Genomic DNA, 25821 nt, shown 5'->3' with positions numbered 1-25821 from the left:
TATTATTATTGTTTAGTCGCTAATCTTGTCTGACTCTTTGTGATCCTGTGGACTGCAGCACACCAGGCTTCCTTGTCCTTTTCACTACCTCCCAGAGTTTGCTCAAATTCATGTCCACTGAGTTGGTGACGCCATCCAACCATCTCACCCTCTGCCGCCTCCTTCTTCTCCTGCCTTCAATCTTTCCCAGCATCACGGTCTTTTCCAATGAGTCGGCTCTTTGCATTAAGTGGCCAAAGTATTGGAGCTTCAGTTTCAGCATCAGTCCTTCCAGTGAATATTTAGGGTTGATCTCATTTAGGCTTAACTGGTTTGATCTCCCTGCAGTCCAAGGGACACTCCAGTGCCTCCTCCAGCAGTGCAGTTCAAAAGTATCAAATTATTCTTCAGTTCAGCTCAGTTCAGTCACTCAGTCGTGTCCGACTCTGCGACCCCATGAATCGCAGCACGCCAGGCCTCCTTGTCCATCACCAACTCCCGGAGTTCACTCAAACTCACGTCCATCGAGTCAGTGATGCCATCCAGCCATCTCATCCTCTGTCATCCCCTTCTCCTCCTGCCCCCAATCCCTCCCAGCATCAGAGTCTTTTTCAATGAGTCAACTCTTCGCATGAGGTGGCCCAAGTACTGGAGTTTCAGCTTTAGCATCATTCCTTCCAAAGAAATCCCAGGACTGATCTCCTTCAGAATGGACTGGTTGGATCTCCTTGCAGTCCAAGGGACTCTCAAGAGTCTTCTCCAACACCACAATTCAAAAGCATCAATTCTTCGGTGCTCAGCTTTCTTCATAGTCCAACTCTCACATCCATACATGAACACAGGAAAAACCATAGCCTTGACTAGACGGACCTTAGCCGGCAAAGTAATGTCTCTGCTTTTGAATATGCTATCTAGGTTGGTCGTAACTTTTCTTCCAAGGAGTAAGCGTCTTTTAATTTCATGGCTGCAGTCACCATCTGCAGTGATTTTGGAGCCCCCCAAAATAAAGTCTGACACTGTTTCCACTGTTTCCCCATCTATTTCCCATGAAGTGATGGGACCAGATGCCATGATCTTCATTTTCTTGGCAACCATTTAAAAACTTAATCCTTTATGATAATTCTGCGGTGACTATTTTTTAGTAAATAAGTCTCCTTGTACTTATCTAAAGTAATTTCTTAGGATAACTCACTATAAGCATAAGAATGGTGTCTAAAGCAAAATGGTTAAGATGTTGGCTTTTAGACACATATACTTGGGCTAAATTTCAGTTCTACTAAAGAGGTAAAATGACCCGAAAACATACACGAAATCTACTCAATCAATGCTAACCTTGTTGAGCTTCAGTTTTATAATCTATGAAATAGGGATAACTGTGTTCACCTCAGAGAATTACTGAAGCCAATAAAATCAAGTAGATGATGTTCCCATATGTATTTCATGGTTACTACTTTTTCAGGTATTGTTTAATTGTATTACATATAAAATCTCAGTGAATGGTTACAATGAATCTATGAGGTAGTACAATTAAGGTTATTGAATGGTCAATTAATAATCTTTGAAAAAATAGGAACTTTAAATTTTGTCATGGGTCTATCATCCCAAATTTATCCCATTGCAAATTAAGCATTCCTTGTAAAATTATCCTCTCCACCTGATACATGATACATTTTTGTTGTTGTTGACTCCACATTTTTGACTTTGGTTGTGTGGCCCTTAGGTAGAGTTGCCTGAGTTAGTATGTAAAATACATGGGGCTCAGTTAAATTTGAGTTTCAAGAATACAAAAAATCATTTTATAAATCAGAAAAATCATGCAGTATTTAGGACTTAGGCTAAACAATCTTTGTTTATTTTGAAATTCCAGTTAACTGGACATCTAGGCTTCCCTGATAGCTCAGCTGGTAAAGAATCCACTTGCAATGCGGGAGACCTGGGTTCGATCCCTGGGTTGGGAAGATCCCCTGGAGAAGGGAAAGGCTACCCACTCCAGTATTCTGGCCTGGAGAATTCCTCCATGGGGTTGCAAAGAGCCGGACACGACTGAACAACTTTCTCTTTCACCTTTATATGACAGTCCTAATCTTGGGATGCCATACCTCAGTTCTGCAGATAGATTCCAGTTAGAGTATCCTAATGAAGCCCCAGAGGTGTGCTTGGCTCAGAGGAGAGGGAGGGATGGCAATTCTGGGGCCTCAAAGCAGGTGGCAGGACACCTGGATTTTTACCTCTGTTTTACTTCACAAGTTTTATGCATCTCTTTTCCTGAGGCTCCGTTTACTTATTTTTTGAAGGGAAGGGTACATCAGATGGTACCTACTCACTCTTCCTGCTCTAGCACTCCACCCTCTTCACCTCATCATTCTATTATTAATTTACTCTAATGTATTTAATGTAAGTAATAAACAATGTTTATTGGTTGTTTGTATTTATTATTTGTGAATTGCTTTTTTATGTACTTTATTTTCCTTTGATGATGTTAATGATTTTCTTATTATTAATAATTTCTATAAATTATTTTTAGATAAAAGAATCAATCAAATTTGTTGCAAATAAACAACTTGCATTTTTGTGAAACTCCACGTGCTTTTAGTTCTGTTGTAAGTAGCTAACCAGGTCATTGAATTTGCTGAATGAAAACTCACAAGCTTGTTTTTCACATTTGATGCTGTAAGTATATACATCTAGTATTCTCTGGGAGAGGTGAAACCACGGGTAGTAATTTCACTGATCTCTGCAGTTCCCTGAAAGGCTAATAAGATAAAATACTTGTTGTTTCTCATTTTCCATGCCAATAGAACAAAAAGAAAGAAGAAATGAAAACCAATCAAATGAACACAAAATAGCAACAATAAACCCACCACCATAACTGACAGCTTTGAGTTTTTTCTGAGCTTTTACCGGCCTGTGTTTACTGGCCTGTGTGTATGCGTTTGTGTGTTTGGAGGTTTTTTGTTCCACTTTTCCCCTGTATTTTTCAACCTAGCTGGATTTTGACTTATTGGTAGATAGGTTTTTTACAAGTTGACGAACAGTGTATAAAAATGAGTATAAGCTCCAGGAAGGCCAGAATCCTCTCTTATTTATACATGTGTTCCCAGAACCCCATGCTTTGTACATCTTAAGCACTCAGTGCTGTTTGAATTAACGAATTAATAAAAGCCACGTTGACTTCAGAATTAGGAAGAAAGACATCTGAGTGAGAGAAGAATCTGAAAAGAAAGAGCGGAAGAGAGTTGCAGGAAGGTGAGGGAGAGGAACTTGACAATTTTGCCTAAAGCCAACTCAACTCTCAAGTTTTAACAAGATTTTCTTTCACTGCCCAAATTCCTAGGCTGCTATTTCTAATATTTTTGTTTTGTGCAAATAGTTTCCACTTGGGAGAGGGAAGAAATTCACTTGAATAGCAATGAAGAGGCTTTAATAGAAGCCGGTTTGGCTCAGGCTTTATCTGTCATTTATTTACTATCCCATGGGAGCCTCCTTATAAATTATTCCATATCTTTCCTTTGTCCTTTTTATAAGGTGGCTTTTGTCAAAAATACACCATTTTACAAACTTCAGAGATTTCCATCTCAATCAATTTATTTTTATAAAAGGGTAGTTGATGCCTGGGTTATAGCCACAATGACAGGAAGGGTATCCTGGTTAAGTACCTGGAAAAGGCAGCACCCAGTCTTGTAGAAAAAACTTTGGATCCGGGTCTTTGAACTTGGTACCTAGAGAAGGAAGCCAAGCGTTAGCCTGAGTTGAACAGTTCAACTCCTTCTTGGGAAGAGATCTTCTTTTTAACAAAAAAAAATTAATTTATTTATTTTAATAGGAGGATAATTATTTTACAGTATTGTGACGGCTTTTGCATACATCAATATGAGTTGGCCATAGGCATAAATTGTGTCCCCTCCACCCTGTATTCGTTCCCTCCCACCTCGGTCCCCACCCCATCACTCCAGATTGTAACCAAGCACCAGTTTTGGGTGCCCTGGATCGTGCATCAATCTCCCACCGGCCATCTCTATTACCTATGGTAATGTATGTGTCTCAGTGGTAGTCTCGCAAATCATCCTACCCTCTCTTTCTCCCACTGAGTCCGAAAGTCTGTTCTTTATGTCCGTGTATCCTTTGCCGCCCTGTGCATAGGATCATCGGTACCATCTTTCTAGATTCCATATATATGAACGTCTTCTTTACCAAGGAAAATACCTATTGAGACTGACAGTTATGGACGAGGCAGCTGCCCTCTTCCACCCAAGCAGGTTCCGGTGAAATGAGCTAAATCGCTCTGGGTAATAAAGCAAGAGGAGCTTTAGACCAAGGATTCAGTTCGGTTCAGTTGTTCAGTTCAGTCGCTCAGTCATGGCAGCTGCAATTTCCTTGAAGGAAGCTGCCTTCCTAGGACTAGTGAAAGAGAAGAGCCAGTTCCTCAGTAAATATTTATTGAGTAAGGTTGACAAAAATGACAATAATTCTCCAAGTGATAGTCACTGGGCTTCCCAGGTGGCTCAGCAGTAAAGAACGTGCCTGCCATCGGTGGGTTGGGATGATTCCCTGGGGCAGGAAATGGCAACCCACTCCAGTATTCTTGCCTGGAGAATCCCATGGACAGAGGAGCCTGGAGGGCTACAGTCCATGAGGTTGCAAAGAATCGGACATGAGTGAAGTGTCTGAGCATGCATGTTCACACATTCATGGTGAAAGAAAAAGACAGTATCTCGTGCTTAATTCAAAGAATTGAAACAAGTGACTATTTTGTCCGCAGTTCAAAAAGAGTCCCCAATGAGAGAACCGTTTGAAAGAGATAAAAAAATTTTGCAGTGTCGGCCCAGTGGTTATGTCTTCTCAGTTCCACTGGAGGCGGCACAGGCTTGATCCCGGGTCAGGGAGCCCTTGGTCAGGAAGATCCCCTGGAGAAGGGCAAGGCAAACCACTCCAGGATTCTTGCCTGGAGGGTCCCATGCACAGACCATGGGGTCACACAGAGTCAGTACATGACTGAGTGACTAACACACACACACACACACACACACACACACACACACAGATAGGGAACTAACAGCCCACATAAGGCAGTGGCACAGCCAAAAAGGAAAAAAGGATTTGTAAAATCTATATATAGAGAGTCTAAGGTGAATCCAATCACATCACTAAAGATATATTGAAAAAAATTTAAGAAGGAAAAAAAAAGAGAGAGAAAAGACGGTAGAGGAATGAAGAGAATTAATTTTGAAAAGCCTCTCCTGATTGTTTTCTCTCTGCTTCCTTCTGTGGGAGGAAGGGTGCCTGGGTGATGCAGATGACTGAGTGCTGGTGGGCGCTGGTGGGCACCCATGCATCCCCAGTGGGGTAGTGTCTTAGGCCACTGTTGCCGTGCAGGACAAGAAAGGCCCATAAAGATGACATGTTTCCTTGGCAGCTCCCTGTTGGGGCTCCAATGTATTACCTGGATCTAATTATCTCATCTCCAGCTGACAGAGGGGTTTCCATGGAGCCCTTCCATCACGACTGCCTGAGCCCAGCTTCCAGGGGGCTGTCTAATAGCTTGATATATTTTGGGATCCCCTGCTCATTGGATGAACAAGCTGAAGCAAATCACGTATTGACCTCAAAGCATTTATAAACTGTAGAACATTATATTCTCATCAGAGCCATAGGGGCAGTAAACTATAGTTTCTCTGCTGTGAAACATGGTTTTGCTTATGCACTGTGTTACCGGGGTTGTACCTAAACAACGATACATCATTTGTGGCACATGTCGCCTTCTTTATTGAAAGGCAAAACAAAGAGTTGAGGACAAAAATCATTACTTCTTTAGCAATTTTTCACAAAATGCTTTTCTTTTGTACTTGACATACAGATGGGACACTGTACTGCGAGGGGAATGATGTATGGCGGCGTGACAAATTTCATTTCCTTTCTAAAACCAGAATCAGAAGGATGCACAAATTTGGCAAAGTTGTGTGTTTCTGAAAAAAAAGAAAGAAAGAAAAGAAGCTTCGAAAGAGGACCTGGGCTGGGGGGACTGTTGTGGGGTCTCCCTGAGAAAGCGTCTGTATGCTTTAATTGACTCAAGTATTGATCAAAGTACTTAGATGAAAATATGGGGAACAATAAACTGGCTTGTGTGGGAGCTTTTGTCTCCTCTTGCAAATGATTGGCCATGTCTCAGGCTGGAATGAACACAGAGTGAAGCAGCCCAGGAGGAGATAGACAAAGGCGGGGGACACAGCATTAGCTCCTCTGGGTCCCAGAAAGTTGTGGGTATGAATTTTCTGATGGTAGAAGAAATAATGCTCTGCTCTCAGTTCTTGCTGTATCTTCCTTCCTATCCTTGCTTTTGCCCCTCGACTTCATCCCCAAATGCATCGTTTTTCAGAGGCTGTCCCTCCACCATCATCTGCTTTCAAGCCACAGGGATGCTTCCTAAAAATGAAAGATTCCAGCATCACCACTGTGCTCTGAATCACATTGTGTAGAGCTGGGGTTTGGGGGTCTGCTGGGATCCTATATCCACAAGGTGACTTGTCTTCCCTCCCACATCTGGACATCATTGCCCGTAGGACTCATTCCACTGTCTCTGGGAGGAAGATTCATGCTGAGTTTCTGCAAAGGACAGAACTTCTTTTTCTGTCTTCCTTCAAAGGGTCCATTCCTTCTCACTGTGTATCTATTTAAAAGTGTTCATGACTCTGATAATTTAGTGTCATTCCTCCAGATAACATGTTTGTGTTCTTTTCATGAGCTTTTTGTTTCTTAACTCATCCTTTCCCAAACGGCATGAGGCATTTCTTCAATAAATAAGTAAAAAATAAAAATTCAAATAGCTGTGAGAAGTGATGGGTTACATTTAGCTATGTTCAGTGAACTAGCTTGACCACAGGACTTGTCAAAGCCTTTAATATAGCCATGGCCTCTGGGGGTCTCCAAATAGGAGTTTCTTGAATATTCTTGATAGCAAACTCTTTATGCTAAACAATTTCATTTGTGCCATGTATATAGCTGTTCATTATCCTCATGTTCAGTTCAGTTCAGTTCAGTCGCTCAGTTGTGTCTGACTCTTTGCGACCCCATGAATCGCAGCACGCCAGGCCTCCCTGTCCATCACCAACTCCCAGAGTTCACTCAGACTCACGTCCATCGAGTCAGTGATGTCATCCAACCATCTCATCCTCAGTCATCCCCTTCTCCTCCTGCCCCCAATCCCTCCCAGCATCAGAGTCTTTTCCAATGAGTCAGCTGTTCGCATGAGGTGGCCCAAGTACTGGAGTTTCAGCTTTAACATCATTCCTTCCAAAGAAATCCCAGGGCTGATCTCCTTCAGAATGGATTGGTTGGATCTCCTTGGAGTCCGAGGGACTCTCAAGAGTCTTCTCCAACACCACAGTTCAAAAGCATCCTCATGTAGACTCCTGTATTTCTGGAAGAGAAATTGTCTGATACAGAAAAATGAAGAACACATGTTTCTTAGTCCATTCCGAACACTTTAACAAAAATAGTGTAGACCGGGGTGGTTTGTAAGCAATAGAAATTTCTTCCTCACAGTTCTGGAGGCGGGGAGGTCCAGGATCAAACACCGGCAGATGTGGTGTCTGATGAGAACCTGCTTTCTGCTTCCTAGATGGCTGCTCTTGCCAGGTCCTTCTGGCAAGAGGTGAGGGATCTCTCTGGAATTTCCTTTATAAGGATGCTTATCCCATTCATGAGGGCTCCCTTCCACGACCTAATCCCCTCCCAAAGGCTCCACCTGCTAATACCATTACATTCGGTGTTAGGTTTCAACACATGATGTCGTGGGGGACACAATTACTCCCTCCATAGCAACGTGTGAGAGAATTTAATATTTACACCACCATGGATTCACACAGAAAATATTTCCTAGGCAATGTTGTATTGGTTAAAAAAAAAACTAGGTTGGTGCCATTTATCTCAGTGTATATCTCTAATAGGGCTTCCCAGGTGGCCCAGTGGTAAAGAATCCACCTGGATTCTTGCAGGAGCTGCAGGAGACACAGGTTTGATCCCTTGGTTGGGAAGATCGTCTGGAGGAGGGAATGGCAACCTACTTCAATAGTCTTGCCTGGAGAATCCCTATGGACAGAGGAGCCTGGCGGGCTATAGTCCATGGTGGTCACAGAGTCGGACACAACTGAGAGACTGAACATACACACCCCTATCTGTAAATATAGAAGCTACTGCGATTTTCCTTTCATTCTCTAAACTTTTCATCAGTTAATCGAAGTATGCAAAAGTCAACAAAATTTTCAAACACCAATATAAGCACTGGGTGAATTGAAGAATTTCGCCGGTTTGGGGGATACTTCTGCAAATAACAAGGCTGCTACTATCTCAATAGTTCCTTACTGTCTTGGGGTCATCATGTACTCTTGAGACTTCTGATGAGAGCAATGGGACTTCTCCCAAACATTACAGATTCAGATGCAAACAAAATTCCTCCCTATAATTTCTAGAGCTCCACGAATCACCTGAAACCTACCCCAGATGCAATAAGGCCTTTTCACAAAGGTCCTTGGACCACTTTGCTCTCAAGATTCTTCATGCCCCAGTATTCTGTGACGTGAAGACAGGTTCTTCTCTAAATCGCCAAAGTCCACATGCCTTCTACTCAGATATCTTCCTTTTTAATCCCTTTTCTCTGCAGTTTCTGGCAACAACAGATATGATTCTATCTACATCTATAAAGGTTCAGTTACAAGGACTGATGAAAATTTCTGGATACTGTTAGTCTTGTATTAGAGAACATAGAAGTATTTTCCCATTTATTCAAAATTGTTACCATTTCTTCTGGATAGTTAGCATTCCTAATTAAGCTGATCATAAAGAAGGAAAATATTTTATGACTGGTATAGAGAAACAATTTTCCCAAACTTTCAAAAGTGCATGAAATCAGTTATTGCACATTAGAAAATATAAGTAATAATTTGATTTAGGATGCCACAAAATAAAATGCAACATTGGCTCAAAACTGAAATGACAGACTGTGTAGCCACATAGCATCATCTGTTCATCGTTCCCCTAAAATTTTTTTAGTACACTTAAATTTTTGGAGCAGTTTTAGGTTCATAGAAAAATTGAGCAGAAAGTACATCGAGTTCCTATACTCCCAACTCACCCACACACATACAAACACATGTCCCCCACCCCCCGCCACCATCAAAATCCCACACCAGAGTCACATGTGTTGTAATCAATGAACCTTCCTTGATTTGTCATTATCAGCCAAAGTCCATAGTCTATGTTGGGGTTCAGGTGTTGTGAAAGTGTTAGTTGCTTAGCCGTGTCTGACTCTTTGCAACCCCTTGGACTGTAGCCCCCTTGGTGTTGTACATTCTGTGAATTTTGACCAACATGTAATGACATCCATCCACCCTTACAGTATTAGAGAGAACAGTTTAACTGTCTTAAGAATCATCTGGGCCCTGCCTCACCATTCCTCCTTCCCCCAACTGCTGGCAACCACTGCTGTTTTCACGGTCTCTACAGTCTTACCTTTTCTAAAGTATCCTATCGTTGAAATCGTCCACTGTGCAGCCTTTTCAGATATGCCCCTTTCACTTAGTAATAGCCATTTACACTTCCTCCATATTTTTTCATGGCTCGACAGTTCACTTCTTTGCAGTGTTGGATAATATTCCTTTGTTGGTTTGAACCATTGTTTATCTCTTCATCTACTAAAGGACATTTCTGTTGCTTCTGAGTTTTGACAATTATGAATAAAGCTGCTATAAACATCTGTACGCAGGGTTTTTGTGGTCATAGGTTTCCAACTCCTTTTGGCAAATGCCAACAAGTGTGATTGCCAGATTGTATGCTAAGGGTATATTTAATGTTGTAAGAAACTGCCAAGCTGTCTCCTAAAGTGGCATATTTTGGATAACAGTCTTCTACCAGATACATACATCTTCTGCAAGTATTTTCTCCCAGTCTGTGACTAGTCTCATTTTCTTGATCCCTTATCATTGTAATCATGCCACACTAATGGCAATAGAATATTTGTACTGGTGTTTTTGTATTTTTTCAGAGTTTGATATATAGAAAAAGTTATGTTTTATTTTGTTATTTCAATGTTATTTTTAAAGGAAAATGTTATATTTTTAATAACTGAAAACCAAAAATACAGTGACTGTGATTATTTCCAAAGTGCTTAAAAAATCTAAGAAGAATCTGAAGAATATGTCTAAAATAATTTAAATTTTAGAATTTATTTATTTTAAAATTTATATTTTTCCACTGAGTGAGAAAAATGTGTATTTGTGTGTTTGTGTTTTGTATGTGTGTTTTGTGTATGTGTGCATTTTTGTGTATGTGTTTGTGTGTAGGTGTGTATTTATTTGTGTATGTAAACAAATTTGCATACTTTGCAGGCTGTTTGAAATGTGAGTTTGCTCTGCATATTTCCATCTGTTCTGTTTGAGAAATCTAGAACTTTTAGAGCCAACCTTAAAATATGAAATTGTGTGCCCAAGTGTACCCTTTATCGGAGTTGAATAACTTTAGGCTTATATTGTATTATTGTCCTTCCTTTTCTTCACTTTTCAATCAAGTAACTACAGTATAGATGAGGCAAATGAGAGAAATTGCAATCTCGTGGATTGTTACTTCATTTTCCAAACACATAAGGTATCTTCTGTCCAACAAAGGTGTACCATGGTTTGGTGATACACAGAAAGGATAAGGTCAATGCTGTCAATACTGGTTATTAGTGCCTGGTGGCCTCCAGAGGGCTGACCCATGGCTTGGTAGTGAGACCTGGACAAAGCTAACTTAGGAAAATCCTAAACCTGTAGGTAGAACACCCACAGGTTTCAAACAACATCACCAACAGCAGCAAACGACAACGTCTCTGTTCTTTCCTGGTCTGAGTTCAAGAGCATCTTTAGGTGTGTAGCATGGAGAAGGCAATGGCACCCCACTCCAGTACTCTTGCCTGGCAAATCCCTGGTGGGCTTCAGCCCATGGGGCCGCTAGGAGTCGGACACCACTGAGCAACATAGCAGAAGCAGCAGCAGGTATGTAGCATTAGTTTCAGGCACTGCACGTGTGTTGATCACACAGGCACTTTGCTGTGGCTCTTACCGCGTTTCTGGTTGCAAGTGTGCAAAGTTCACCTTCCTCATTCATTTATTTTGGTGTCAGGACCACTGGTCAGGTATCTCGCCTCATCCACTCATCAAAGCTTTCAAGTCTGCATCAGCAAAAGTAGGAATGCATTAGTTTCTAGGCTCAGTCAGTTGAAAACGCCTCTAGCACCTGCGGGGTCAATTGCCAAATACAGCCTCTACTTAATTCCTGCATGAAGATGTCTATAAAGTCATTGGAAATTTGTTCTTTTTTTATTTTTTATTCTTTCAAGGTCCCAAACTATACTTTTATCTGTGTCAGAATTACTCCAGGTGTATTGCCTCCAAATGTTGCTCTGAGTATGCCATCATTGATCAAAACAGAAGAAATACCCTGACTAAGACTGTCTTTAGAGATGAATCTGAAAAATGCCTTCAGTATGATTTTTACCATGGGTAAAGCAGTTATATCTCTAAGGCAGATGAAAATGCTAGGAGCCTTGGCCTGAAAACACAGGCTACTTGCACAAAGTAGAAAATGTTTCTTCTTTAAAAAAGAAAAAAAATTAAAATGTGAACCTCTCTTGCCTGATTCATGGCCCTGCTATTGAGCTGTGTATGGTTCAGTTAAGACAAAATGTATGCTTATTGTTCTTTTATATATCAGTTAATAAAAAATTAAGCCCATTAGGATTACAGCATTTAGACAAGAGAGAATGATATTTTTTTAATGTCACACTCAAAACCACATCTCTTTTAATCAACATCTGCTCCCTGTTAGGCTGCCTATAAAATCTGGTGCCCTGTTGACAGGAGAAGATGAAAACAAACAAACAGGAAAACTACAAAAGGCTTGGTATTAACATCAAAGGAGAAGAACCCTGCTCTCTTTCTTTGGCATTTTAAAAACGTCTTTATTTTGACCCTAAACAATTGGATTTTCTCCCCACCAGTCTTGATTTTGGAGCTCTGGATTAAGAAGACTCGCATGCGAACTGAAACGAGAGTAAAGGGGGCTGAGGGCGAGCGAGGAGCTGTTTGAACACATTAAACCATTCGCGATTGTAAAACCGCCTTCACTGTTGAGGACAATCCGAAAACAGCGCCGCATTTGTTTGTAGATTAAACTCAAGCTCTTAAGCTGTAATGGCAGGTACCACATAGGAGGGGAAATGATCCCTGCTGTAGTCTTATAACCCTGTGTAAATAAAGCAGTTCAAAGGTTGGCTATCACGGAGAAGGAAAAGATCTCTTTTCTGTGGATGCTGGAGTTTAGGAGCACCATTAACCTTTTTTTTTTTTTTTTCCACTGAGAATGATGATCCAGATTTGTCTCGACACTTCATGACTAGGTCTTTGTCTGGGCTTCCCAGGTGGCGCAGTTGTAAAGAATCCGCCTGCCAATGCAGGAGACACGGGAGGCTCAGGTTCAGTCCCTGGGTCAAGGAGATCCCCTGGAGGAGAAAATGGCAACCACTCCAGTGTTCTTGCCTGGGAGATCCTATAGACAGAGGAGCCTGGTGGGCTACAGTTCATGGGGTCACAAAGAGTTGGATGCGATGGAAGTACTAAGTGTGCACAACTCTTTGTCTATATTTAAAATGAAGTAAAAGGAATGTTTGGGATGTCTCACTTTAGAAAAAGTATATCCACTCTGCACAGATTGTGTCAATTACAAAAAGAGAATATACTAGTTAATGCCTTACATGGAGTGGGTTGTTGTGTATTTGTTTATTAACATAATAGCATCTGCTGTTAACCAGGTGGCAAGTTATATGCTGGGGGTTAAGAGACAAAGCACAGTCTCTGACCTTCTAGAACTGCTGGGATAAAACAAGCTAATCACCACCACAAAGACAACAACCATGAAAGGATTTCCTTACAGGCTAAGTAGGAGGAAGTGTGTGGAAGATCCTTCCTTCTAAGCAAGATATTCTCCAGACAGGGGTACCTTCTTCTCTCATCACGTTGAGGGATTCTTATGTGATGGATGGCAGGAAAAACGCGCCACTGAAGAGAATACCATAGGGAGTATCTAATGCTCAAAATTCTCCAAACCAGACTTCAACAGTACGTGAACTGTGAACTTCCAGATGATCAAGCTGGATTTAGAAAAGGTAGAGGAACCAGAAATCAAATTGCCAACATTACTGGATCATCGAAAAAGCAAGAGAGTTCCAGAAAAAGCATGCAGCATGGGCTTCCTGGATGGATCCGTGGTAAAGAAGCCACCTGACAGTGCAGGAGATGTGGTTTCAATCCCCGGGTCGGGAAGACCCCCTGGAGGAGGAAATGCAACCCACTCCAGCAGTCTTGCCTGGAGAATCCCACGGACAGAGGAGCCTGGGCGGGCTTCAGCCCATGGGGTCACAAAGGATCAGACACGACTGAGTGACTGAGCACGCATGCATGCGTGCATACACGGAATGTAACCTTTAAAAACTTTGAATCAGTATGTTACACACCAACGTTATGTAATTGGAGAAGGCAATGGCATCCCACTCCAGTTGTCTTGCCTGGAAAATCCCATGGACGGGGGAGCCTGGTGGGCTGCAGTCCATGGGGTTGCAAGGAGTTGGACACGACTAAGCGACTTCTTTCACTTTTTATTTTCATGCATTGGAGAAGGAAATGGCAACCCACTCCAGTATTCTTGCCTGGAGAATCCCAGGGATGGTGGAGCCTGGTAAGCTGCCGTCTATGGGGTCGCACAGGGTTGGACATGACTGAAGCGACTTAGCAGCAGCAGCAGCATGTTATATAATATTGTATAGCAGCTATACTTCAAATAAAATAATAAATACGTATTTTGTAAACATGTAATTTTATTTATTGATAACTCTGCATTTCACTATTGATAGGGTTTTATTCACCTGTCTATATTTGCAAGTGAACTCCACTGGAATCCAGAAAGTGAAAGTATCAGTCGTTCAGTCATGTCCGATTGTTTGCGACCCCATGGCTCTTCTGCCCATGGGCTTTTCCAGGCAAGAACACTACAGTAGGTTGCCATTTCCTTTCCCAGGGTATCTTCCCAACCCAGGAACTCAACCCAGGTCTCCTGAATTGTAGGCAGATTCTTTACCATGTAAGTCATTAGGGAAGGCCCACTGGAATCCAGGGTTATTCCAAACATGTTCTTGGAATCACTAAATCCTAAGACAATTCTGTCTCCCTTTTTAACTTCTTCCAAGTCTCTTTTGCAAAGATTTCTCTAGATTGTCCATAGGAAGGCCATGGTGAACTTGGGTTTGCAGCATCTTTTTTGTTCAAAGAAACCCAGGAAAGCTTCTGGGAGGAGAGCTGGGGGTCCATTAAAAATATGGGCAGGAGCACACGTTTTAGATGCCCATCCCAAAGCTTTTTCATCTTTTGTTCATCAGCTTTCTTTTGTGCAAATGACATTTGTTCTTCATACCCAGCTAGGTGGCCCTGGATTTCCTGTGATACACATGGGTTTGAGAGAGAGTTGTGGAGGAGGAGACTCTTCAAGGCTAGGAGCTGAGGTTGGGAAACCAGAGAAGGAGGAAGCCCCTGGATTTGTAGAAAAGGGGGAATGTGGCACAGCAGGTGATCGGAAGGCGAAAGACCTTGTGTTGTTTTAGTCACATGTTTCTTGGATTTCACCCTTAATCTGGAACACTAAGGGAACAATCACATGAGATAATTAATTCTCCAGACCTTATTGGGGTGTCTGGTTTAGGGCCAGTGTGTGAATAGATCATCAAAAAAGCAAGAGAGTTCTGGAAAAACATTATTTCTGCTTTATTAACTACGCCAAAGTCTTTGACTGTGTGGATCACAACTAATTGGAAAATTCTTTAAGAGATGGGACTACCAGACCACCTGGCCATCCTCCTGAGATATCTGTATGCAGATCAAGAAGCAACAGTTAGAACTGGACATGGAGCAACAGACTGGTTCCAAATCAGGAAAGGAGGACATCAAGGCTGTATATTGTCATGCTGATGAGTTAACTTATATGCAGAGTACATCATGAGAAACGCTGGGCTGGATGAAGTACAAGCCGGAATCAAGATCGCCAGGAGAAATATCAATAACCTCAGATATGCAGATGAACCACCTTTATAGCAGAAAGCAAAGAAGAACTAAAGAGCCTCCTGATGAAAGTGAAAGAGGAGAGCTGGAAAAAGTTGGCTTAAAACTCAACATTTAGAAAACTAAGATCATGGTATCTCGCCCCATCACTTTATGGCAAATAGATGGGGAAACAGGGGAAACAGTGACAGACTTTATTTGGGGGGGCTCCAAAATCACTGCAGATGGTGACTGCAGTCATTAAATTAAAAGACACTTGCTCCTTGGAAGAAAAGCTATGACCAACCTAGACTGCATATTAAAAAGCAGAGATATTACTTTGCCAACAAAGGTCCATCTAGCCAAAGCTATGGTGCTTCCAGTAGTCATATATGGATGTGAGAGTTGGACTATAAAGAAAACTGAGCAGTGAAGAATTGATGCTTTTGAATTGTGGTGCTGGAGAAGACTCTTGAGAGTCCCTTGGACAGTAAGGAGATCCAACTAGTCCATCCTAGTGCAAATCAGTCCTGAATATTCATTGGAAGGACTGGTGCTGAAGCTGACTCCAGCACTTTGGCCACCTGATGCAAAGAACTGACTCATTGGAAAAGACCCTGATGCTGGGAAAGCTTGAAGGCAGAAGAAGGGGATGACAGGATGAGATGGTTGGATGGCATCACCAACTCGATGGATGTGAGTTAGAGTAAGCTATGGGAGTTGGTGATGGACAGGGAGGCTTGGCGTGCTGCTGTCCATGGGGTCATAAAGAGTTGGACACGACTGAGGGACTGGACTGAACTGGACTGTGCACAGTTTCGGTGCTATTGGAACAGGGAGAGTTGGAGGAGAAAGGGTGGCCAGCCTTACACAGACCCTCAGAGTCGCTGGTGTGTGGGACTTATAACATGGCCTACTAGAGCAGTTGCTGCAGCTGAACCAGCTGCACCGATCCTTTTGGATTTTTCAGCTGCTTTTGGAAATCGCTGACTTCGACGTTCATTGACTACGGGCGTGCTGGCTTCACTCTGCAGCAGCTGCACTCACTTGTTCAAGGAGGGCAGTTGTGCTCAGCCGCACAAAAGGGCGCTTCTTAGTGACATGCTTATTTTCAGATCTTTCTCATTCATGGAAAGCTCCAAGTTTAAAAACAGAAGAGATGATTTTACTGTATTTTTTTAATCATAAAAGGAACTTAGTCCTGTTAAGACTGCTGCTGCTGCTGCTAAGTCACTTCAGTCATGTCCGACTGTGTGCAACCCCATGGACTGCAGCCTACCAGGCTCCTCTGCCCATGGAATTTTCCAGGCAAGAGTACTGGAGTGGGTTGCCATTGCCTTCTCCGCCTGTTAAGACTAGTGCACTGCTGTAAAGATGTAGATAAAACTAGATCTGGAGATTGTAGACTCCTAAGTGTGAAAGCTATCCAAGTCCTGTTAACCTCTTCACGTACATATAAACTCAGATACTGCACGACTTCTCTGCCAGTTCTACAATTCCTCATTAAGGAAGTTTCAGGAATACTTGAAATAGGCATGAATAGCGAAAATCCCCTGTTGAAACAAAACCACTTATTTCTCACTATGCAACCAAATTAATCTTTAAAATAATCTATTTCTCTTCATTTGCGTCTCTTTCATGCCTACCTGAATTCTGTCTTCACTTCTTTCTCTTTATATATTTTTTTCCATTTCTCTTTTTTTTCTTGGTTCTCATTAGTTAAACAAGAGCTGTTTGGTAGCTACAGAATACAGGAAGTTCAATTCTAGCTTCTCGGCTCATATTCTGAAGGTAGAAAGAACAGCAATTTTTTTAGGAGTGAATACTATAAAGTAAAATGCTAAATTGGTGCAGTGTACGTAGAGTGAGAGAGACTGTACATTGCATTTTAGGAATTCTTTCTCATTTTTCTATATCTCTTAATCTCTGGATCCAACTATATATCTATACAGCCACATATATACACATACTATGGTTGATTAGCCTATGCGAGATGATAGCATTCAATAGGCAAGAATACCCAGGAGTTTTCCCCACTTGATGGTGCTAGAATAATGATTCCAAGGTAATCCATTTCCCTTCATGCTACTTAAAAATAAAGCAAGGTGCATTTTACATTATGCACACGGAGGCAATATTCAGCTACTGCTTAACATTCAGAGGGGCTTCTGCGATCCTCCATGCTGTCACGGCTGCTCCCCCTCTCCCTGCGGGACAAGAAAACATGGTTATTTACCCTGGGACACAGGTGACTGAACTTATAAAAATCACTACAAGACAAGATGTATTGAGGCCTGGCATGGAATGACAAATTCTGGTGAGGTTCACCAAGAAGAGACATATTGATTCTTAAATGATTAATAAGGAGAATATAATTGTATTTCATTAAGATGGATGGGATTTCATTTAGTCTGTCTTCTCCCTTTCCACTTCAGATGCGAGAGGAAATCAAGTCATCATCAGTGGCACCTCGTGTTAGCCTGCCATGGCAACAAGCTCATTGAGTGAGTCAGAGAACTTTGAGATGCACTGGCTGGTCTTTAATGGGTTGCTCAAAGCAGAGATAACAGGGGTGAGGGAGCCGACTCAGCCAAAGGAAGAGTGGAAAATCACAATCAGATTTCTCAGTGGTTCCTAATAGAGTTAGGCCCTTTTATAAATCTCAGGCTGGAGTACAAAATGATACCCGCTTCCTTCATTTGGGAGAGAGGAAGATTTGCTCTGTAGCATAATCAGGTCTCCGCATGAGGACTTTCTGCTGGTAAATTACATCAATACAAAAATAATAGTTAAGATATTTTGTATGTGCTAGACATTTTTTCTGCACAATCTTAATTACTTTTCTAAACCTCCCTCGGTGCTGTGTACTATCACCATTTTACTGATGAGAAGGGATATGTTCAGAGTGACTTGCACCTATAAAGGATCAGATCCAGCCTTGAACTCAATAAACCGATCCTGTTTTTAAAGGAACTCAGTTTTCTTACAAAGGCCTTTTTGTTTACAGAGAAAAGAAGCTAAAGGCAGCAACAGTGGTTCATGGGTGTACTTTGAAGCCAGATTCTCTGGGACAAAGTCCAACTCCACCCTAAATAATTATATAAACTGATGAGTTATTTAACCTACTAGGTCTCTTTGCTTGTCTGTATTATGGGGTTGTTGTGAGGCTTGAATGAATTGATGTAGCCAAAGTACTGTGAATGCATTGTCTCAATGGTGCATAGTAAAGTGTGCAAAATACACAGATATGTGCCTGGGTTTGACTTCTGCTCTGTTGCAACAGCAGATACCCAAGAGGACCATCTTCCTGGTGACAGCACATTCCAAGCCTAGCTTTCTCTGTTGCAAAGCAACTTCTGAGACCATTTGACTTCAAAGTAGAGAGGAAGCACAGTCTGTCCGTTTAGAGGTGGGATGTTGAGAATGTTTGCTGAACAATAACTTTAACTATTGACTTGCTTAACTGCTGCAGGACTTTTGTCTTCTGTGAAAGAAAATTTAAAAATAGTAACCATCACAGCATATGGTGAAAGAAATGTGAGAGGAAGCTTAGGGCCTTGGACACGTTAAGAATTCCATACAAGTCAGCCATCATATTCACTATTATTGTTGCTGTTAAGACAGCATGGGAATAATAGTAATAAGAATACAGAAAGATCTACCAAATCTAAAATTCTATTTAATAAGAGCTTTACTACATGGAGAAGGCAATGGCACTCCACTCCAGCACTCTTGCCTGGAAAATCCCATGGACGGAGGAGCCTGGTGGGCTGCAGGCTACACGACTGAGCGACTTCACTTTCACTTAGTACATGGAGCCTCTGTGGTTTCCAACTTTCAAAGAATTAGCACATAATAACTCAATGTAAAACTGAACTGAATATATAAGGAAAATTGGATATTGCAGAAGATATTTGAAATTCCTCAATTATCATTATTTTCAGAAGCATAACTTGGTGATACTCAGTAGGAAAAATGCTGACTAGACCAGGTTCTATTGGAACAGACAGTTTTTCTTAAATAAAGGGGTAATAATAAACATATGAATTTTTAAAAGAAGTTATTAAGCAACATAAAAATAATACTACTATTATTTTAAAGATATAAGAAAATCATTTAAAATGAGAAAAGGTTCTTACTAAGAGGGAAACTGAGGCAGTGAGGGTGAACAATTCTACTCAGAGTTTAAGCCAAGGAAACTTTGCAGGTCTGTGCTCTCAGTACTGTGGTTCACTGCTCTGAATGGCCCTAAATCCAAAGGTACAATCTGCTGGTCTCTGGGAGTGCAGGCGACTCTGGATTCTACCTTATCTACAAATAACTTTGGAGAAGCCAGTCCCTCTTACTGAGTCCTTGGGATGGAGGGGTAAGAGGCAGAGGACTGGGCTGTTGTTCTAAACCCGGGACACTGAGGACTAGACGAAGATGTGTCTGGTTAGAGATGAAGGTTCGTCCATATTCACTATAGCTAGGCACCCGTGCTGGGGTCAAAGGAGCCCCTGAGTCCCCTACCAGACCAGCAACTGTGCTCTGACCTCCCAAGAGGGAGTGGCACTGAGTGTTTACCATCAGAGAATAAAGGATGTGTCTGTGTTCTAATGTCTAGCAAAACGACAAAAGAAGTTCACCGTTAGCTAACATCCTGCATTTGGATGTTAGCAGCTAAGTTCCTTGGCTTGAACTCTGACTAGAATTGTTCATCCTCACCGCCTCAGTTTCCCTCTTATTTGGAAGATGCATGTGCTCATCAAGTGAGATGAAACTGCTGCTGCTGCTGCTGCTGCTAAGTCGCTTCAGTCTGAGGGCAATGCGTTCCATCATGAATTGCAAGTTGTGGTCTGCGATTACAGGAGGAAGGAACATGCACACCACCCCCAGTTTAGAATCTGGGCAGTGGAACGAGGCTTATCCCAAACTTCGGAACAAGTTTATATTAGGCAACCAGGAGAGCACTTTCTAATAAAAAAAATAAAGTAAAGCTTAAATGGCACAGGAGTCTCCACAGATTTCAAACGGTTCCCATAAAGTAACAGTTTGATGATTTAAATGGTAATGAATCAGAACATATAGATTAAATTTTCTTGAAAAACACATTGGCTTTTGTATATTTTTATTAAATTTTCATTTCCAATATCAGAGTAGGTTCCAGAAAAAAAAAATTAAAAAGAAAGGAAGGATAACAGAAACATGTATTCAGCTCTGAGTGTGATGTTGTTTATAATTTTCTCAGTAAATAAGAGACACTGCAAAAAAAATTAAGGCAACAGGAGTGCTTGTTATGTAATACCTACTTTATCCTTGAAAACAAGAAGAATCTGGAACATAACAGCAACAATTAAACAACACTGGTTAAAATATAAAAATTTCATCTACTATATTTTTAAAACACAAATCAGTCTCCTCATTAAAGAAACATTTTCAAGAGATTCCCTTATATAGGGGCATCTTTGAAAACTATCCACATGATAGGTTGAGATATAATTTCGACTTGAAACCAGGTTTTGAGGGGTAAATGGATAGAATGCTTACTAGAGGAATTTCCTGATAAATTAATAATCATCAAAGGACATTAAAAAGAGAGATTATGGAAAAGAAAGAAGGATGGGCCAGGATCATCAATATTAACAAAATAACGCAGCTAAGAAGAAATGAGCACTATATATTATCTTGCTTTATTCTCACAATGACTTCGTTGTGTTTATTTTTGTTATCTCTGTTTCACAGAAATGGAAACCTAGGTTCATAGATGTAAAGCAATTTACCTAAGTTTGTAATTGAGCAGGGCGTAAACTAATTCCCGTCTCAGGCTATGACCCATCTCTCACACTGCTCCTCTTTCTTGATTTAATTGCTCTAGTAGTTTCTTCAGACAGGAGGCATGCAAGCTAAGTTACTGAGTCTTCCATGCACGAAAGTAATTTTATGTGCCTTACACATGGTGCATAGTTTTCCTGGGTATAGATTTCTAGATTGGAAGCTATTCTGGTTCAAAGTTTTAAAAGTGTGTTTTATTGTTTTCTAGCTTCTGGACTGCCACGAAGAGAACTGCAAGGCTATCCTGATTTCTGAATCTTTGGGGGTGACTTTATTTTTCCTACCTGGAAGTTTTTTTTGCTATATTGTTTCACCCCACTGTGACCACAGTGTCATGGCAATCCATTAAATTGCTTATTCTTTTATATTCTTTGTCCTGGAGCCTTCGTAAGCTTTTTTAACTAGAAAATTTGTGCTATGCATTTCTGGAAAATATTATCTGTTTTGTTGATAACCTTCCCCTTCCTTTATGTTTTTCTCTTCTCTATATTGGAAGCTTTATTTTATTGAGTTATTGGATTTCCTGAGCTGGTTTTCTAATATTCTAGTCTTTTATTCTCCTATGTTCCACCCCTTTGTCTTTCTTTTCTGCTTTGTAGAAATTCTTTAACTGTCTTACAATTCTCTGACTGAACTTTACAATTGTAACTAATGTTTTTACGGATGTGTAAAATTTGTGGGGCTTTTAGAAGTTTGTTTCCTTATCGTGCCGTTTAAATAGCACTCTGCTGTGGTTGGCCGTATCTCAGTTTCTTCCAGGTCACTGGTTCCCTGGTGCATGTCTCCAACGTGAGTGGCTTTCCTCTAATATCCATTAAGCTTTATTAATGTCTTTAAAAGTGAGGATTAGATTGAAAACTGTGGTCACATGGGCGGAGCTTGTGACTCCAAAAGCCACTCTCTTGGAGAGCTCAGATTTCCTAGTGAAGTCTCCAGTGTGTGCGTGTGACCCCACAGACTGCAGCTCTCCAGGCTCCTCTGTCTATGGGATTTTCCAGGCAAGAATACTTGCCTTCTCCAGGATATCATCCTGACTTAGGGATAGAACCCACACCTCTTGAGTCTCCTGCATTGGCAGGTGCATTCTTTTCCACTAGTGCCATCTGGGAAGCCCCAGGCTGGATGATAAAGGCCGAGGTGATAAACTCCTCTCTAAGCATGGAGAATGCACGCCTCATGTGCACATGTTTACATTTCATTCTAAGCTTCCTGCCATCAACTATCAACTCTGCTACTGTGTCCTAATCATCCAAATAGGGAACCTACTTCATTCTCTCCAGAAAATAAGTCTCCAGTGTTCCGCTGTACTGAAAAGTGGTAAAGAATTCTAGCAAAAATGTGGCAGGAGAATAGAATAGGGAGGCTGCAGCAGCTCCATAAGAGGTAATGAATAATTTCTTATTATTTTAGAATAATCCCTACTCTCATTTTCAGAGGCACCCACTACCCCAAACCCCTGAAACATTTGGATATTCTGTGTTATAAATGTTATTTGTGCTTGGCTTTCTTTGCTGGCTTAATATTCAGCTAAGTCAGATTACTCATCACCTCATCATCTGCTTTCCATCTTCCTTTTTTTTTTTCCTCTTGGCTCCCTCCTATTCTTCCTGTCCATTCAAAAAAATTCCTTATAATTTTTGTGGATTTTCATGAGAGAGCAAGATTAAATGTGCCCGTTTAATTACTCACCTTTAACTGTAAGACTGTGAATGTCATTTCTTCTTACAGTTACAAGCTTCAAACAGGATAATTCTTTGATTTTAGAATCCCGACACTAGCAAGAGTTAAAAAGAAATCCTCTTTTGTTGCTGTTGTTTTTTTATCAGTTGCTGAAGATATTCTAGATAATTTTTTCCCTCACAAGTCTCACTATCTCCCTCCCTTATCTTATATCACGACTCGAATTACAAGGGCTTCCCAGGTGGCTCAGTGGTAAAGAATCCACCTGCCAATGCAGGAGACGTGGGTTCGATCCCTGGGTCGGAAAGATCCCCTGCAGTAGGAAATGGCAACCCACTCCAGTATTTTTGTCTGGAAAATTCCATGGACAGAGATGCCTAGCAGACTGCAGTCCATGGGATTGCAAAGAATTGGACACAACTTGAGAACTGAGCACACACACACACTGCAATTACAAAGGATTTCCCTTAACTGCAACTCAGTTTATTGAGGGTTATTAAAGTGCAATCTCTGTGCTAATCTTACAAAAACTGCTGAAAACTATAAATCAGAAACTTCTTACAGGCTACTCTCTTGTCTTTCTATTTACCCAGCACTCAACATAGCAACTTACTCAGACACAGAGTAAGTCCTCATATAAATGTTAAATCAACAAATGAGTTTCTGATTTCAGGAGATTTGGAATCTAAGTAGGAAAACCAGCAAGAAATCCTTTAGAAAGTGAGTGCAGCCAGGAGGCAAGGAATGTGCTGAGAAGACTTTGCAGGAGACACAGGGCCCAGGGCAGCCACTTAATTTAACCATTCCCAATTTCTCTGGGCATTGAAGGCATTTAAAGAAAATATATTAGCTGAGACATTTATTGTGTCCAAAGTATATTCTTCAAAAAAACAAACAAGCAACCCCCACCAAACCTAGTATTTTATGTTAACTGCTTAAAGGATGCATTCAAAGGGCATCTGGCTCAGAAATTGTTCAATGGGATGAAAAGCACGTGCACATGTATGTGGATGCTCAGTCGGGTCCGACTCTTTGCGATGCTGTGGACTGTAGCCCGCTGGGCTCCTCTGACCATGGGATTCTTCTCCAGGGGATCTTCCCCACCCAGGGATCGAACCGGGCTCTCTTGCATCTCCTGTATTGGCAGGGGGATTCTTTACCACTAGTGCCAGCTGGGAAGCCCTCTATGAAAAACACAAAACAAGACGAAGGAATCAAACGTGATGCAGACCGGATGGTCTCAGACCCTGGTCAAGTCCAGCTCGACTCTAAACTCCTTGGAGGCAGAGGTGGTGTCTGCACTGTTTGTTCTTTAGTTCTAGCACGCAGACGGTCACCTGGTGGCCCTGGGTGGTCTGAACTGATATGAAGGAATGAATGAAGTCTTGTTGTAGGCGTAAAGCTGTACCAGGCGTTCCAGTCTGCTTCATCTGCCATCACAGAACAGCAGAAATTAAGTGGTTTATAAGTGAAAGAAGTTTATTTCTCACAGCGCTAGAGGCTGGGAAACCCAAGGTCCAGGCACTGGGGGTTCCTGTGCCCCTTTCTGGCTCATAGACAGTCCTCTTTTCCTTGTGTCCCCACAGGGCAGAAAGGGAGCTCTCTGGAACCCCTTTTATAATGGCACTAATTCCGTTCACGAGGGCTTCACCCTCAGGACCTAATCAACCCTCGAAGGTCCTCCCTCCTAATACTATTACAAAGAAGATCAGGTTTCAACATATGAATTTGAGGGAATACAAAAACATTGTCTATAGAACTAGATATTTGTGTAGCTGTTTAAGTATTTTTTCCAATTAATTGTTCTCTGAGAATCCAAAATGAACTGAACAGCTGCAGAAAAAGATGTGAGGTTGGACAGGGAAAAGTATTTCGGATGGCTCAGTGGGTGAAGAATCTGCCTGCAGGGCAGGAGACGCAGGAGCCACTCGGTTGGCAAGATCCCCTGGAGAAGGAAATGGCAACCCATTCCAGTGTTCTTGCTTCAGAAATACCACGGACAGAGGGGCCTGGTGGGCTACTGTCCATGGAATCACAAAGAGACAGACACAATCGAGGGGCTAAGTGCACGGCACAGAAACTCAACGCAAAATGCCCCACAGAATAAATAGCTACTAAAGCCTGACCCTTTCCCCCATCCCTTTTGTCCAAGTAATACTATTCTACCAAAGACAGAGATAAATAGTATGACCTGAGTCTCTTGTGGGCATGCGATTATCCTCTCCTTGGACTGTTCTGTTCCAAATTCCCTGGCCAGAACTCTTTAGCTGTCTCGTAGCCTGCAGGACATTCTCTTCATGGGCGGCAGGGCTTGCAAAACATTTTACTATAATAAGGGATCGAATACTGCTCAGATCAGCAAATGTGTCACTCACTTTAACAGTAGAGGTGAAAGGCAGTCAGCACCTCACAAGGGGCTTGAAGAGCTGGACACGGTGTGTTTCCAGGACAAGAACAAGAATCACACTCTGAAGCTGTCATGAGACCCTTTCTGTGGCCAGGGTTACTCACGCCTTTAGCTCTAAGTAATTTCTGATTTGATGGCCAAGTTTTAATCACCTACGAAATGGTGTGGCTACCTGGTGTTCTGTCGGTGTCTCGGAGGGGCACAGTGAAGGGTAATTATGTGCAAACAAAGTTGCTGAATGGGCAGTGGAAATGGGAGTTTCAATTATTTTTAACAACCTGTTTACCGATGCTTTGGCGCTGGGTATTTTTCAGGCTTATGAGGTTCCTCATTGATGGCTTCAGGCAAGGAACCAACAAAAAATTGATGGAGAGGATCGGGGATGGCCTGGTACACGGGCAATATTCTCTCACTCGGGACTGTGGTTACAACCTCTGTGTTTTACAGAGGTTTTAGACACAGGTGCAGAGCTGTCTGCTTGTTTGAGCAAGGAAAATACCCCATTTGGTGAAAGATAAAATGCACTTCTCATTGGAAGGAGAGTTCTTGGCTTGACCTGGTCATGGGTCTTGCTCAAAAGGCATCAAAAATAACTCTGAAGGCACAGCACAGCTCACTGAGGCAGTCGCGAGGCATGCAAACTCTTTGTCCATCAGCTCAGACAGGAGTGAGTTTTACCATGAAAGAATGCAAATTCTGTTGGGCACCCTAATAAAGAAAACAGCACTATTTGAAAAATAGAATAGCAATTATTTAGCACTCTCAGTTCAGTTCAGTTCAGTTCAGTTGCTCAATCATGTCCGACTCTTTGCGACCCCATGAATCACA

Source organism: Capricornis sumatraensis, chromosome 22, assembly GCF_032405125.1.
Source record: "Capricornis sumatraensis isolate serow.1 chromosome 22, serow.2, whole genome shotgun sequence".
NCBI lineage: Eukaryota > Metazoa > Chordata > Mammalia > Artiodactyla > Bovidae > Capricornis > Capricornis sumatraensis.
The sequence above is the reverse complement of the archived record's forward strand: the minus strand, read 5'-3'. Positions refer to the sequence as shown.